Source organism: Felis catus, chromosome A3 (genome assembly GCF_018350175.1).
Source record: "Felis catus isolate Fca126 chromosome A3, F.catus_Fca126_mat1.0, whole genome shotgun sequence".
NCBI lineage: Eukaryota > Metazoa > Chordata > Mammalia > Carnivora > Felidae > Felis > Felis catus.
Window position 1 is genome coordinate 131,448,169 of NC_058370.1, and position 14,148 is coordinate 131,462,316.

Consider the following 14,148-nt stretch of genomic DNA (forward strand, 5'->3'; position numbering starts at 1 on the left):
TTTGAACCATGATAGTATGATCCTTAACAGAATTGTTTTGAGAATCAAATGAGCTAATATATAGAAGCACTTAGATCAGTGCCTAGCACGAGGTAAACACAACATCACAACTAACTTTTATTATCTTACTTAGACTAATTATATATTATTAGGTTGTATGTACAGATAATATACATACATATAATACATGTTTTCGTGTAACGTATAAATATACAACATCCATATATAAGATACATGTTATACGTCATATATAATCATAATTACAATATATACATATAATTAAGCTGTATATAAATAATACATATATAGGCTATTAACCTAATTATGCTAATTGTGTCTTCTCCTGCTCTACTCTTTGCAAATGGAAATGATTTATTGAAGCCATGCTCCTGGAGAGGTATGAAGGTTGCATCTTGAGGTTTGAACCCAAATCTTCAGAATCCAAATTCTAATCATTGCCACAGTCAGACTTTCTGTCACCTTCCCCCAAAACCATTCTAAATGGGTGCTTTAACTTCAATTAGCCACCACGTCAACTACCCAAGGCATCGTTGTGGAGAGCAGAAAACTCTTGACTTGTAGTCAAAGAACCTGTGTCCCAGTGCTGAGTTAACAGAGCTGGAGAAAATCATGCTGAGTTTGGGTGTCTGTCGCGGGCTTAAACAGGTGCCTGACATGCAGACAAAAAGTCAAGGCTGGGGGTCCTGGGTGGCTCAGGTGGTTGAGCATCCAACTCTTGATTTCAGCTCACGTCGTGATCTCCCGGTTCGTGGGATCGAGCCCCGCGTCAGGCTGCGCAGACAGCGTGGAGCCTGCTTGGGATTCTCTCTCTGCCTCTCTCTGCCTCTCCCCCATGTGCTCTCTCTCTCTCCTCTCTCTCTCTCTCTCTCTCTCTAAATAAATAAGTAAACAAACAAACAAATAAATAGAATAAACTTGTTTAAAAACTCAAGCCTGGAGATCTATCACAAGGAGTCATTTGTTGAGGGAGAGAAGGTTCCTGAAGCCCCAGGAATGAATGAAACGGGTCAGGAAGAATGGGTGGGTTGAAGGAGAAGAAGGCTGGCAGCACAGGATAGAACACAGGGCAGGACAAGGGACCTACTCGCAGATTCAGAAAATGCCCGATGCACCTTGATGTTGTCAGTCCAAGGCGCTGATGTAGAGCCTAGAAGGAGAGTTCGTGTCCTCCCGTGCAATTGCCTCTTGCGCCTCCCGCGTAATACAGATTGGCTCTGAGATAAGCTATCTAGGACTTTCCATTTCTCTGCTGGCTGCGATCCAGCTTGGATTTGGCATTTCCCAGGGTGTTAACAACCATGTCTGTATTTGGGTTCTGTACTTATTAGGAGTTCTCTGAAAATAGCCTCTAGCAACTTCTGCTCTTTCCGAATGTGAGGCTGAAAACTCCTGCAGCTGAATATAATTTTCAACGCTTCGCTTCTCCTGGGAAGAATCAGGGTGGGGATTCACGTTGGTGCCTTCGAGGCCCAGAGCGCAGCATCCTCTGGTCTTACGGGGGTCACGCCAACAGTAGAACGGCGCCAGGTCATGCCTGGCGACTGCGGATTGCAGACTTCTGTAGCTTAGAACTTTAGCACTGGTCCTTACTCCCAAGTGAAGATTCGGGCCAGGTCATCAATCATAAGAGAAAGGGGAGAGAGAAAGAGATTACTAACACGGAACATATATTCGAATGCTTCCAAAAATTATGTAGAAAATAGAGTGCGTTGGGGGAAAGCCCCACTAAAATGGGGAGAAAATCATACCTGAGGACTGCACATCCAGCATGTGATGACTTCATGAAACGTTAGGAGAGAAAGGTTATAAGTCCACTTCTTGGATCAGACAAAAGTTTTTGACGTGCACTAGGACCCAGATACCGTTTGGGCATTTTCTTTAACAGTCCCCCGCGCTGGAAGAAAGGGTTTTAGCACCGCTGTCCAGATAAAGGAATCTGCTGTTCGGAGAAATTAAGTAGCTCCATCCAGATCACACAGCTAGAAATTAATATAGTCAGGATTCAGACTCGGGTCTTCCCGGCTTCTCATGCCCATTCTTGGCTGGGAGATGCATCAAGCTGCACAGAGACACAGGGTCCCACATCGTAATCATATCTTCTAGAATGAGGCATGTGCACACATTTGCAAGAGAGCACGCTGGGGACACAGCCAAGAGACCACTGGGTCAAAATGCAAAGATGTGTGAGTGGCTTATTTGACTCCGGGAGCAGAGAGGTCCGGCAGGTTGCTTATCAGCCCTTGAAGGTGCAGAATGAACCACGAGCGCTCTCGAGAATATGGCCACGCCACGGAGCGGAGGGATGGGAGCGTCTGAGAGAAGATGACTTGCCTGCTGAGTTGAAACTGAGCACCTGTGCAGCGAAATGACAAGTTAGCCTATTATGTGGCCCCTGACTGGGCCACCAGGTGCGCAGATATATGGTCGAACACAATTCTGGGTGGTTCTGTGAGGGTGTTCGGGATGTGATTAACTGTGTGTGTGTGGACTGAGTAAGGGACATTGTCCTCCCTAGTCTGGGTGGGCCTTACACAATCAGTTGAAGGTCTGAGTAGACCATAAAGGCTGACAGTCCTGCATAAGAGAGGATTTTTCCAGCCTGACCCACCTTTGAATTGGAGTTTGGGCCTTTTCCTGCCTTTGGGTTCAAACCGAAACACTGGCTTTTCCTGGGGCTCGAGCCTGCTGATCGACTCAACCTGAAGATCCTGAAACTTCTCAGCTCCCATCGTTGCATGAGTCGATTCCTCGTAATAAATCTCTTTCTATACGTACACATCCTGTTCTGTAGGTTCTGAAGGCCGGGGCTAATACACGATGACATCAGAATTCCAGCCTCAGTGAGGGGAATTGGTGATAGTCCCGAAATCAGAGCAGGTTTGGGGGCAAGTGGATTCAGTTCAGACATGAAATCCGAGGCGGGTAAGAGCTAGGAGAGAGTTGGTTGTGTGAGTCAAACCCCCAGGAGTGAGATCAGGGATGAGACCGCAGACGTGAGGACCCAAGCAAGTGTGTGACAGTTGAGGGCATGGGCTGGATACCCCAGGAAGAGGGTCAAGGACCGAGCAGTCTGCTTAGGTCAGAAGCCAATGACACACGCCCTGAGGAATGTGACCCTGGATGTATCCCCTCCAAGCACAGAAGACGTTTCTCCATTTCCCTGCCTGGGAACGGGACGAAAATTCCTAAGTCACCTTCCAGAGAGAGATTCTATGAGATGGCCCCACCCACAAAAAGTTAATCACACCCACGTAAGAGCACTGCCCTCTTGCCTGGAGCCCTGACCATTGTTCAGGATCCGCTCAGCACTTTCAGGCTCGCTCACTCGCTCTCGCTCTCTCTCTCTCTCTCTCTGCTTCATTTTGTGCTCCCTCAATACGCTACCACCTAATTTCCCCGGTCCCTGCCGTTCCAGAACATAATTCACCACCCCATTCCTAATGGATTTATCTCCTGCGACCATGGAGGACTTCTGTGTTTCGGTCCATTCTGATCACGGGGAATCCATCCATCAGGACGAAGCGGAATTTGGGGGAACCTGCACTAAAAGAGATCTCCTTGCCTATATAGATTTAGGGGCAAGTGAAATCCTCCTAGGATCCTGAATACAGCTGTTTGCAATAGACATACTGTTTTGTTTTGCTTTGTTTTTAAACGTTTATTTATTTTTGAGAGCGTGCGGGTGGGGGAGTGGCAGAGAGAAAGGGGGACGGAAGGTCCGAAGGGGGCTCCATGCTGACAGCAGAGAGACTGGCCTGGGGCTCGAACTCAACAAACCGCAAGACCATGACCTGAGCCGAAGTCGGACGCTCAACCGACTGAGCCACCCAGGGGCCCCTGCTGGTTTTGTTTTTGATGTGACAGGTTCTCTCTGATGCTCTCCTCCTGTGCCCTTCTTATGGGAGGTGGCCCACCGTCCGTCCAGTGGCACTTACGACTGACAGAGCCCCTGCTCACCGGAGCTAAGGAGGCAAGCAATGTAAGAGCCACCGGGCGTAAACGGGCACCTGCAGGGCCACTGGGGGGTTCCTGGGTGTCCCAAAGCCCCGTGACCAGCAGGTGGATGCCGACTCAGGCACCGCGTGTGAGTACGCAGGGCAGTCCGCACCACGGGCACAGAAGTTTCACCGTCCTGGCTACTCGAGAGCCCACGCAGGTCCAGGTAACGACCTGGATCGTACCCGTGAAACGGATCTTCCAGCTGCACCACATTCCAGACTCCAGTGAATCAAAGCGATCGGAGGCCGGCAGACAGTTTCTTTTCTTTGATAAATGACCGCGAGAGTGAATAATATTCAGGCTCACCCACCTCGAAGGCAGCTGTTCTCAGGATTAATTGGAAGGTTGGCCTGCGTAAGCCTCCCATATTTCTTTGGAAAGGAAAAAAATCACGAAATCATGTGACCTTCATATTTGGTTCATGACTGGAAACAAATCTTCCCCGGCCACCGATGCCAAGGACGCTTGCGGGGAAATGAAGCAGTGGCTGTGTTTACAGGGCACTAAATTGTGTGATTAACAAACGTGATTGGACGGACGGAGCAGGAAGCTAGATGCCAGCGGGGATGTGCCGCCAGATTTCGGCACGTGGCCCTCCGCTGGTCGTCCCCAGGCTCCCCGAGAGAGCGACTGGGGAGAACATCCCGGAGCGAGGAGAAGGCCGAGGAAAAGGTGAGCACAGTGAGGAAGGATGGAGGGAGGGGCCGCAGAAACTCGGCAATTGGGTCCATTCTTCTCTTCAGAGACAGGGAAACTGAGGCACGGAAGGGCAGTGACTCCTCCCGAGATCATGCGTTGTTTACAGTGATCATTCTACGTTTGTGGTCAATTACAAACTGACCCAGAGTCACTCCACCTTTCTTACTCCCCTTCCTGCCACCCAAACACTTGGAACATGGACCCACGTGCACACACAGTAGAAAACGTAATGAAGGTGTTTGAGGAAAAGGTACACTGAGCTGAACTGAATTGAATCGGCAATGGCACACCGACCCGTCATCATGGAGCTTTGCATGACCTTGCGTTGTCTGGGCTTATTTGTTTAAAATGAGCCCTGGAGGGGCCCCTGGGTCGGTCAGGCATCTGACTCTTGATGGCGGCTCAGGTCACGATCTCACCGTTCCTGAGTTCGAGCCCCACGTCCGGTTCTGCGCCGACAGCGCGGAGCCGGCTTGGGATTCAATCTCTCTCCCTCTCTTTCGGATCTTCCCCTGCCTGTGCTCGTGCTCTCTCTCTCTCTCTCTCAAAATAAATAAGTAAATATTTTTAAAAATAAATAAAATGAGCACTAGGTGTGATATGTAAATGACGAATCCCTAAATTGTACTCCTGAAACCAATACTATGGTAGTTAAATAGAAGTTCAATAAACATTTGAAAAAAATAAAATTAAATTAAAAAAAAAAGCAGAAAGAACTCCCTGACCCTACCATCCAAGCCCAGAACTAGACACTTCTAATTAACATTTATCTAGTGCTTCTCCCATATACCAGCGTCTGTCTCCCCTCCCCCACCAGAGGTTGTCTTTCTCTGTAGGACTTATTTCACTTAGCATAACACTCTCCAGTTCCATCCACGTTGCTACAAAGGGCCAGATTTCATTCTTTCTCATTGCCACGTGGCATTCCATTGTGTATATAAACCACATCTTCTGTATCCATTCGTCAGTTGATGGACATTTAGGCTCTTTCCATAATTTGGCTATTGTTGAAAGTGCTGCTATAAACATTGGGGTACGAGTGCCCCCATGCATCGGCACTCTGGATCCCTTGGGTAAATCCCTAGCAATGCTGTTGCTGGGTCATAGCGTAGATCTATTTTGAATTTTTGAGGAACCTCCACGCTGTTTTCCGGAGCGGCTGCACCAGTTTGCATTCCCACCAACCGTGCAAGAGGGTTCCCGTGTCTCCACATCCGCGCCAGCATCTATAGTCTCCCGATTTGTTCAATCATGAGTTGCTTTTCAAGATGACTGCGTTTCCACTGCAAAGTAGCAGGAACACCACTGATCCAAATTCCTTGCAAAACACGGAAATGTCAATTTTGCCAGTCAAATGGACCCCAAAAGGCATCTCACTGTGCTCTCGATCTCCCTTTCCATACGTTTATTCATCCGATGTGTCTCCTCTTCTGCAAGAGGCCTGCTTGTGCGTTTGTCCGTATTTACTGGGGAGATTTTTTTATATTGGCTCGAGGGGTTCTTACTCCTAGAGGTGGGCAGTTACTGACGTCACGTTTAGGACCCCCTAGTTTGTAGCTTGTCTTTTCACTTCCTTGATGGTGTCCTTTGGGGATCAGAACCTCTTAATTTGAATGCAGTGTAATTAATCAGTTTCTAATTTCGTGTGGGTGGATGGGATTTTTAACCCATAGCCAATCTTGCATCACAGTATAAAGTGTGCATTTCTTGTCTTATTTTTTCATCTCATAAACCTGGTGAGCAAGGCTTTAACATCATTTCATAGACGGGAAATCTCAGTATTGGAGGTAAGTCATTTGCCTGAGGGCACAAAGCCTATAGGGGGCTGAGTGAGGACTGAGCTCAGGTCTCCTGATAGGCAGGATATCTCAGCCCCACATGGCCTCTCCCTGCTGTGCCAAGAATTTATCCATTCATCCTCACAAGAAACACTCAGTGAAGGGTCTCCTGTGCATTATCCATAGTGCTAAGTCCCGAGGGCAAAGAAATAGAGTGTCATCTGTACCCTTGAAAAGCTTCTATCAGGACTGTGCCCAGAAAAGGCTTTTGATGAGACAGCAGAGTTCAGACTTAAAGGAAGAGTAGACCTCATTCAAAGTGCGGAGAGATGTAGAGGGAACAGGAACATTCTAGGCAGGGGAAGCATGGGCAACGGTCAATAGCACGCTGTCCGTGTGGGGCAGGGTGGGGGTCGTGGAAACGGTGGCCAGACCCACAGACAACGGTCAGATTGTGAGCAAGATGTGTCGCACTGACAGGGACTTTATCCTGTAAGTAACGCATCTTTGACTTTGAAGCTCTGAGATCTGGCCTGCAGAGCCACCTTATCCCCCCAAATTCCTTCTGAGACCTCCTTCTTGAAGATTTCTACCTGGCAGAGAGGACACCCCTTTCTCCGGTCCTCTGCGCCCAAGGGCTTGTCCCCCGTGACACATCCTGAGATTTGGTGAGTAAAGCTATTCATCCTCACTTACCAAGAAATTCATAGAATTCCATCCTTTCTACCCTGTGACCATCATCGTCATGGACCATCGGTGAACACTTGTGGAGACGGTCAACCTCAATGGCAGCCTGCAGAACAGACAACAAGGTGGAAAGAACGCAAGCTGGGGGGTTCGGTTTCCGGTGCTTCCTCTAACAACCGTGTGACCACGGGCAAGTTTCTTCATCCCTCTGTGATCATTTCTGCTCACTGTCCTGAGGACTTGGGGAGCTACTGAACATGTCTAAAGCAAAGGAAACATCCAGCGGATGTCAGTTGACTCCTCGCCATAACAGAAGTTCAAGATCATACCCTCGAGGGACATGTAATCTAGACAGAGAAGAAATCCCCTACTGAAACCAATTCCAGAGACACTGAACGTGGACCCTAAACAAGAACTCCTGCGTGAGGAGAGGTGATTGAGCCAGCAGCCTGGACTCTGAACTCCAAGCGGCAGCATCCTTGGCATGGGGGGTGGGGGAGCGGGGGAGGTCTTTGACCCTGAGATTACGATGGCCCCGGGGAGGCCCCTGGCAATCACAAACAGGCTGGGTGAATTGCACTTGGCCCTAAAACAAGGGGGGAAAAATCTGAGAACAAACAGTTCTCATCTTCCAGAATCCTCCTTCACCAGAGAGTTGTCCAGTCTTCCGGTGATAAGAGCAAGAATCACAATAAAAATAGATCTAGGGGCGCCTGGGTGGCTCAGTCGGTTAAGCGTCCGACTTTGGCTCAGGTCATGATCTCGCGGTCCCTGAGTTCGAGCCCCGCGTCGGGCTCTGTGCTGACAGCTCAGAGCCTGGAGCCTGTTTCAGATTCTGTGTCTCCCTCTCTCTGACCCTCCCCTGTTCATGCTCTGTCTCTGTCTGTCTCAAAAATAAATAAATGTTAAAAAAAAATTTTTTTTAATAAAAAAAATAAATAAAAATAGATCTAATGCAGAGGAAGTGGGACGGACTGCTGGCAGGTTTCAGAGGCCTTCGGCTGGACGTGGAGACACCCAAACGCTCAAAATAACCTCAAACTGTGCTTTCTCTGACAATCCCTTGAATCTGCTTAGAAGAAGTTTTCGGCTGAAGGTAATGAGTCACGGAGGAGAGTCCTAATAGGGAGCAGACAGAAACTTCCCTTCAGTCCCACACGCACACATTCACAAGTGTGAACCTCTGAGGTTGGGAGAAAGTAGAAACCAGGACAGGTAGTAGCTAGACGCGGAAAGCGCCCAACTGAGCAAAAGTAGGAGAAGACGATGCAAAATACACTCGTTCTCTTCCGTAGGGAGGATGGTCGCAAGAACTTACCATCTACTAAGCCGTAAACCAAGACTCAACAAATTCCAAATGAGCTGATTTCGAACACTGGGTGGAAGAGGCCCCACAGAGCAGTTTTCCACCTGCTTCTGATGGGTTCTCCCCAAAAGTTTTAAAAGACAGACCCCCCAGTTCTGGGTCATTTTTTTTTTGTTTGTTTCCAGCTTGGGATTCCCATAACATGCAGGTGCTAGCTAAGCATTCGGCTGCCCCGTCTGAGCACGCCACAGGATTTCTCCCAGAAAACTCCTCTGTCTCTGGCTCAGAGCCTCCGGAGGAGACAAGCCTCCAGCATCTCCCGTGGGGTGGGATTTATCTTATTCAAGACCTTCTCACGCTTTCTCTAAATTTAGCGGCACTGATGGGGAAAGCACATAGTCTTCTAAATTCCTGTCTTTGTGTAGAACATGAGGGCATGGGGCAGAGCAATACCTAGATGTGCCAAGAACTTTGTATCCCTCCTTACCCCTGCCTCTGACGGGACACAACATCACATTTTGCAACTTCTCATGCTTGATTACTTTGCCGCTGGGACTCTTTCTCGGCTTTTGCAATTTTGTTCTTCGGGTTGGTCCTCGAGAGACGGAAGTCCTGCACTCCATCCACCACCATGGCCTGGAAGTCCCTGTATCAGAAAAAAAAAAAATTATTAAGAAGCTTCTCTATCCCCTAGCCTAGGCCCGCTTTGCTGGAAATCAAGGATAATTAAATAAGATCCAGCCTCAGGAGTCTTTTTTGATCTAACAGTTAGTTATAGAGACACGGTCAGAAGCTACAGTGTAAGTAGGAGATATTTATAGATAATGATAGAAGCGAAGAAACGGCTTCTTAGGGCCACTAACAAACTGTACCCTTCCAGATAGTATCATAGTAACAATCGGTACCACATCTCAGATTTCAAAATGCTTTCATGGTCATGAGCTCGCCTGAACCTCACCCAGCCCGGCGACCTGCACAGAGTAAGAAAGACCTGAACCTCACCCAGCCCGGCGACCTGCACAGAGTAAGAAAAACCTAGTGACTCGCCTGACATCCGAGCCAAGGGTACGGTAAACCCGGAGGGGTCAGGGAGGGTCTGGAAGGAGATGAGCTCAACATTCACCAGGAGCTCAACCACAGAAACCCACACAAGAAAAGGCTGATTCACGCAAGTCTAAGCTGGGTGAGATATTCATTCCTCAAGCAAAAGTGAACCCAGTGCACGTTTAGTTTTTGGTGAAAGAGTCAGTTCTGTTGCATCCCATAAGCTTTCCCAATGCCAATGGGACCAATTATTATAGGACATTTTCAGGAGTAAAACGGTTCCGTAAGTTCAACAAAAAAGTTGCATGTTTCAGAACAAGAGAAAGTCTGGAATGTCTCTGGCAAAACAGGTCGTACGTAGGTCCCAGGGGAGGCTCACCCTAGCTCAAACACAGCCTCCTCTTTTTACTACTGGATCCGATTCCAGACTCCGTTGCTAACTAGAGAAATTAGGTAGAAGATCCGATGAGGTGCCGTGCGGGCCGCTAAAAGGCAGAAGTATCTGATGGCTGATTTTTGAGACTCATGACGATCAGAGGTTAGACGTGGAAGAACAGGCAGGGCAGGTCTTTGGGGTTCAAATTCCAATTTGCCAAATCTGAAGCAGGACCTACACATTGAGAATCGGAAGAAATATTGGAACGTCGTAGGTGCTTAATTTTTAAAAGTACGTATTAGTGCAGTAAGGGCGTGGATTCATTTGCGAGGGCTGCCACAAGAGAGGAGCACAGACCAAGTGGCTTGAACAACAGAAACATATTTCCTCCCAGGGCCAAAGACAGAGATCCTCAACCAAAAGGTTGATGGGATTTCCGAGGCCAATCTCCTTGGCTTCCAAATGGCTAAATACAACACGATGTTTCTCTGAATGAGTGAGTCAGCATGAATGAGGAAAGAAAAAGTGATATAAAAGCTTCCTATTATGGACTGAACTCCAAAATTCACATGTTGCAGCCCTAACCTCCAGAGGAACTATATTTGGGGATAGGACCTTAACTTAGGTAATTAAGGTTAAATGAGGTTATAAGGATGTGGCCCTAATCCAATGACACTGGTGTCCATTTGAGAAGAGGAAGACACTAGAGAGGCTCACCAGTGAGAAAAGACTGTGTGAGGACACAGGAGAAGACGGCCATCTGCCAGCCAGGAAGAGACACGTCAGCAGAAACCAGCCCGGACACACCTTGACCTTGCACTTCCAGTCTCCAGAGCTGAGGAAATAAATGTCTGTTGTTTAAGCCCCCTCGGTCTCTGGTGTTTTTTATAGCAGCCTGAGCTGACTTAATACACTTCTTTTCTGAGGTCATTTGCCAAAAAAGGAAACCTAGGTTTTCCCCTGGTTGGGGATTTTAAGTTGGGTTCTCTACAAAGTATCCAAAAGTTAAAAACGATAAAGGGAAAGTAGTCCAACATGATTGTATTTGGATGTGTGTGGGAATATGTGCTTACAGCCACAGGGGTACTTTCTTCCACAAATACTTCCTAAGAGAATTAGCCATGGGCCAGATACCAGGCTCATCACGTATCATCAAATGCAATCCTTTCCTCTTCCTCAAAATGCTACTAGTGTTAGGAATTGACATCTCCATTTTTAAATTTGAGAAAGAAAGAGACTCAGAGACTTCAGGCGACTTGGCCAACCAAGGTCAGGCATATGGTAGAACTGGGTTTTGGAGGCAGGTCAGGTGGATTCCAAAGACTTCACACATACCCAGGACCACGCTCTCGTCTTCATGATAGAAGAATCACAAACCCTTCGCTCCTACAATGTGCCTGGGTCCGTTCTGAGAGATTTGCCCATTTAATTTAAACTAACACATTGAATTAATGTTTAAAACCCACTTGATCTGCACGCAACCCATTGAGGTAGATACTTTTATTATCCCATTCTGCAGATGAAAAATGTGAGACACGGAGGGGCTGAGTGACCCAGTGTAGGTCGCACCCTGCATCCCTTCATATGAATGAACAGGAGGCTGAGGTGACATCTGTCCTCAGCTTGGGGGCCACATGGCCACGATCTGCTGTGTTTTGGCTCCAATGGAGGAGAAAGAATCCCATGGGAGATGGAGGGGTGGGGGGGAGAAAGCTCCCAAATCCTTTCCCTTCCTTGGATCTCACTGCTCTGATTTCGACTCACCAGCAAAATAGATGAGACTAAATGTTAGGATGTTTTTATCCACATAGAGATTTTTCTCCAATGAGAAGAAAGCTAACTCCTACTTCGCTCCTCTTTTGACACAAAATTTGATTTCAATTACCCAAAACTTTTCCTAGTTCGCTTTTTTTCTTTTTAACAGAGATCTTCTTTGTAGTTGAGAAACCCGCCAACAGCCAAGTATGTCCGGCTTCAGAAAGCCCACCTTGATCTGTGGCTTCTGAGAGTCACGGATCACCACCCCGTTGACTTCCGTCTTGCGGAGCGGTCAGGGGACCCGAAGGGAGAGGCCGCCTGCTTCCAAACTTCTATTACGTCATCCTGATGGAATGTGGACACAGGGACTTTGCAGGGACTTTACGCTTAAGCCTTGTTTTATTTAAGTTTATATCGTTCTTAGAGACTTAAATCTCATCCACTGTTGCTTGGAATCCAGGCTTCAGTTGGATTATGGCAAAGATGCAGCAAACCTATCCTGCTAAAAGCTGAGCTCGGGGAATGGTTAAAGCCATCCTGCCCCAAGGCTCAAAACGAATCCTTCAGCTCATAACATTTTAAAGATCGCCAGCAGTCAGCAGGCTTTAGATTTATGTAACCGAAGTTATATGCAGGAACAGCATGTGCTGGTTATACAACAAATGCTCATGCGAATTGGTTAAAATAGGACAGGTAAATCCCATGTTGAAACCCAGAGCACAAAGGCTCCCAACAGCTTTAAATATCTGTTGTTTTCATTCGTAACAAGGGGATCATCGTTTTCCCGTCCTCGCCAATAATAACAGACATGACCGAGTGTCCACAAAATGCCACGCACCTCACCATGGCTCAGCAGCAAGAGCAAAGGCTTTGCAGTGAGGTCAGGCCACTTCGTATGTGACATTCAGCAGGTGTCCCCGCCATGGTTGGCCCATCCATCAAGCCTTACGGAGCCGGTGGGAGAATTAAATGGAAAACGTTGCCAACGGTCTGGCACGACGGGGGTGCTCAACAGGGGATCGCTTCCTAGCCTGCTGCCCCTTATCTGATTTTATTTACTCCTCTTGGCAAGTCGGAGGAGAGGCGTTATTCCAATCCCCAATTACCAGGTGAGGAGCCTGGAGCCCGCTGCCGAACCTGACCATGTTCGGAAGCGGCGGGGGGCGGCGGGGGGACTTTTATGCTTCGCTCCTAAGAGGCGTGTCTCAACTTTACAAGGGCACAGGCTGTCCCATTTGTGGTTTGTGCGGGTCTTTTGACGTCTCTTTTCCTTCTGGCCGCCTGCCATTTGGCCCTCTCCCTGCTAATTAGCACCTCGACCACAGTACAGCAGGGGAAATCCAAAAAGGTGAGCCTCGGTTAGTAGCTGAATTGTGTGGTTTGAGAGCTTTGGAGGAAAGATTTTAAAAAAAAAAAAAAAAGTTTGGTAAAGAGAGAGGTATGACACCTGAGCAGTGACGTGAGTGTGTGAAATCATATTTAGAGTTCAGTTGTCTAATACCTGGCCTCCCACTGCTAGGTGATTGAGAATAGATCATTGCATTTAAGAAGCCTTCTGATCTTCAGGGATTCAATATCCCGTTCATTTGTACACTGAGGCATTGAGAATGTTGCTCAGAATCATATCAGCATTCCTACTCACCTTAGCCATGACCACCAGACTGCGTTGCTCTATATTTACAATGTCTTCCGTTGGCAGAGAGTTTTATGGTCAAGAGTATTCACTCACTGCTGAGCTGGAAGGACCCTCGTCCTGGACCCAGCGAAGCAGAGGCTGCGGACGAAGAGATTAGATTGGTTACAAAGAATTCTAGGTCGGAATCCCTGGGTCCCACTCAGGCAAGTTCATGTGAGCCCAGACCGAGAATCCACCGAGGAGAGAGGTAGCATCTCTTTTTGAAGCAGGTTTGCAATGGAGAGGAGAGAAATCACTCGGGAGAACCACTTTTCAAAATCCAGCTGAGTATCTACACTTACTCCCAACTCAATGCATTGCTCTTTGCAGCTAAGTTCACATGACATCTTGAATAATACGGCTAGCTGAGTTGATGAGTGCTTCCACGCTGATAAAACTAAATCCTGCAAAGATAGAGGACAGTAGCACTCTCCCAAAGGCATTCTACAAATGGTTTGCCAAACACAGCAAGAAGTTTTAAAGTGCTCCTAACCCTTGATTTAATAGTTAACACTTCTTAAAGTTAATTTTTTTTGGAGACAGAGAGAGAGAGAGAAATAGGGGTACAGAGGGAGAGAGAGAATCTTAAGAGTTGAGACCCAGCGTAGGTCTTAATCTCACGACCTGAGCCAAAGTCTAGAGTTTAATGCTCTGCCTACTGAGACACCCAGGGGCCCCTGAAAGATCATTCTTATGAAACAGTGTAAAAATGCAAATCAGTACATTTCTTTCCACGCTTACGTAGATGATGGACAGAACCGGGGACGGTGAATGTTGCCAAAACAGGGCATTGGTTAAATTCATT

At 47.6% G+C, this 14,148-nt stretch overlaps 1 long non-coding RNA gene across 2 annotated transcripts in view; it reads right to left on the minus strand.

Moving 5' to 3' along the window:
- Positions 1 to 922: 922 nt before the first annotated feature.
- LOC109498410 overlaps positions 923 to 14,148 on the minus strand; it is a 34,206-nt gene continuing 20,980 nt past the window's right edge. Inside the window, exons 3-7 of one of the 2 annotated variants that reach the window (XR_002741324.2) lie at positions 13,311 to 13,442; positions 8,978 to 9,136; positions 7,194 to 7,290; positions 1,770 to 2,374; positions 923 to 1,610 (exon numbers count right to left, since the gene is read on the minus strand). This is a non-coding gene — a long non-coding RNA (uncharacterized LOC109498410). Of the gene's footprint in view, positions 2,375 to 7,193; positions 7,291 to 8,977; positions 9,137 to 13,310; positions 13,443 to 14,148 lie in introns of both variants that reach the window. The other variant, XR_002741323.2, reaches the window with a different exon arrangement.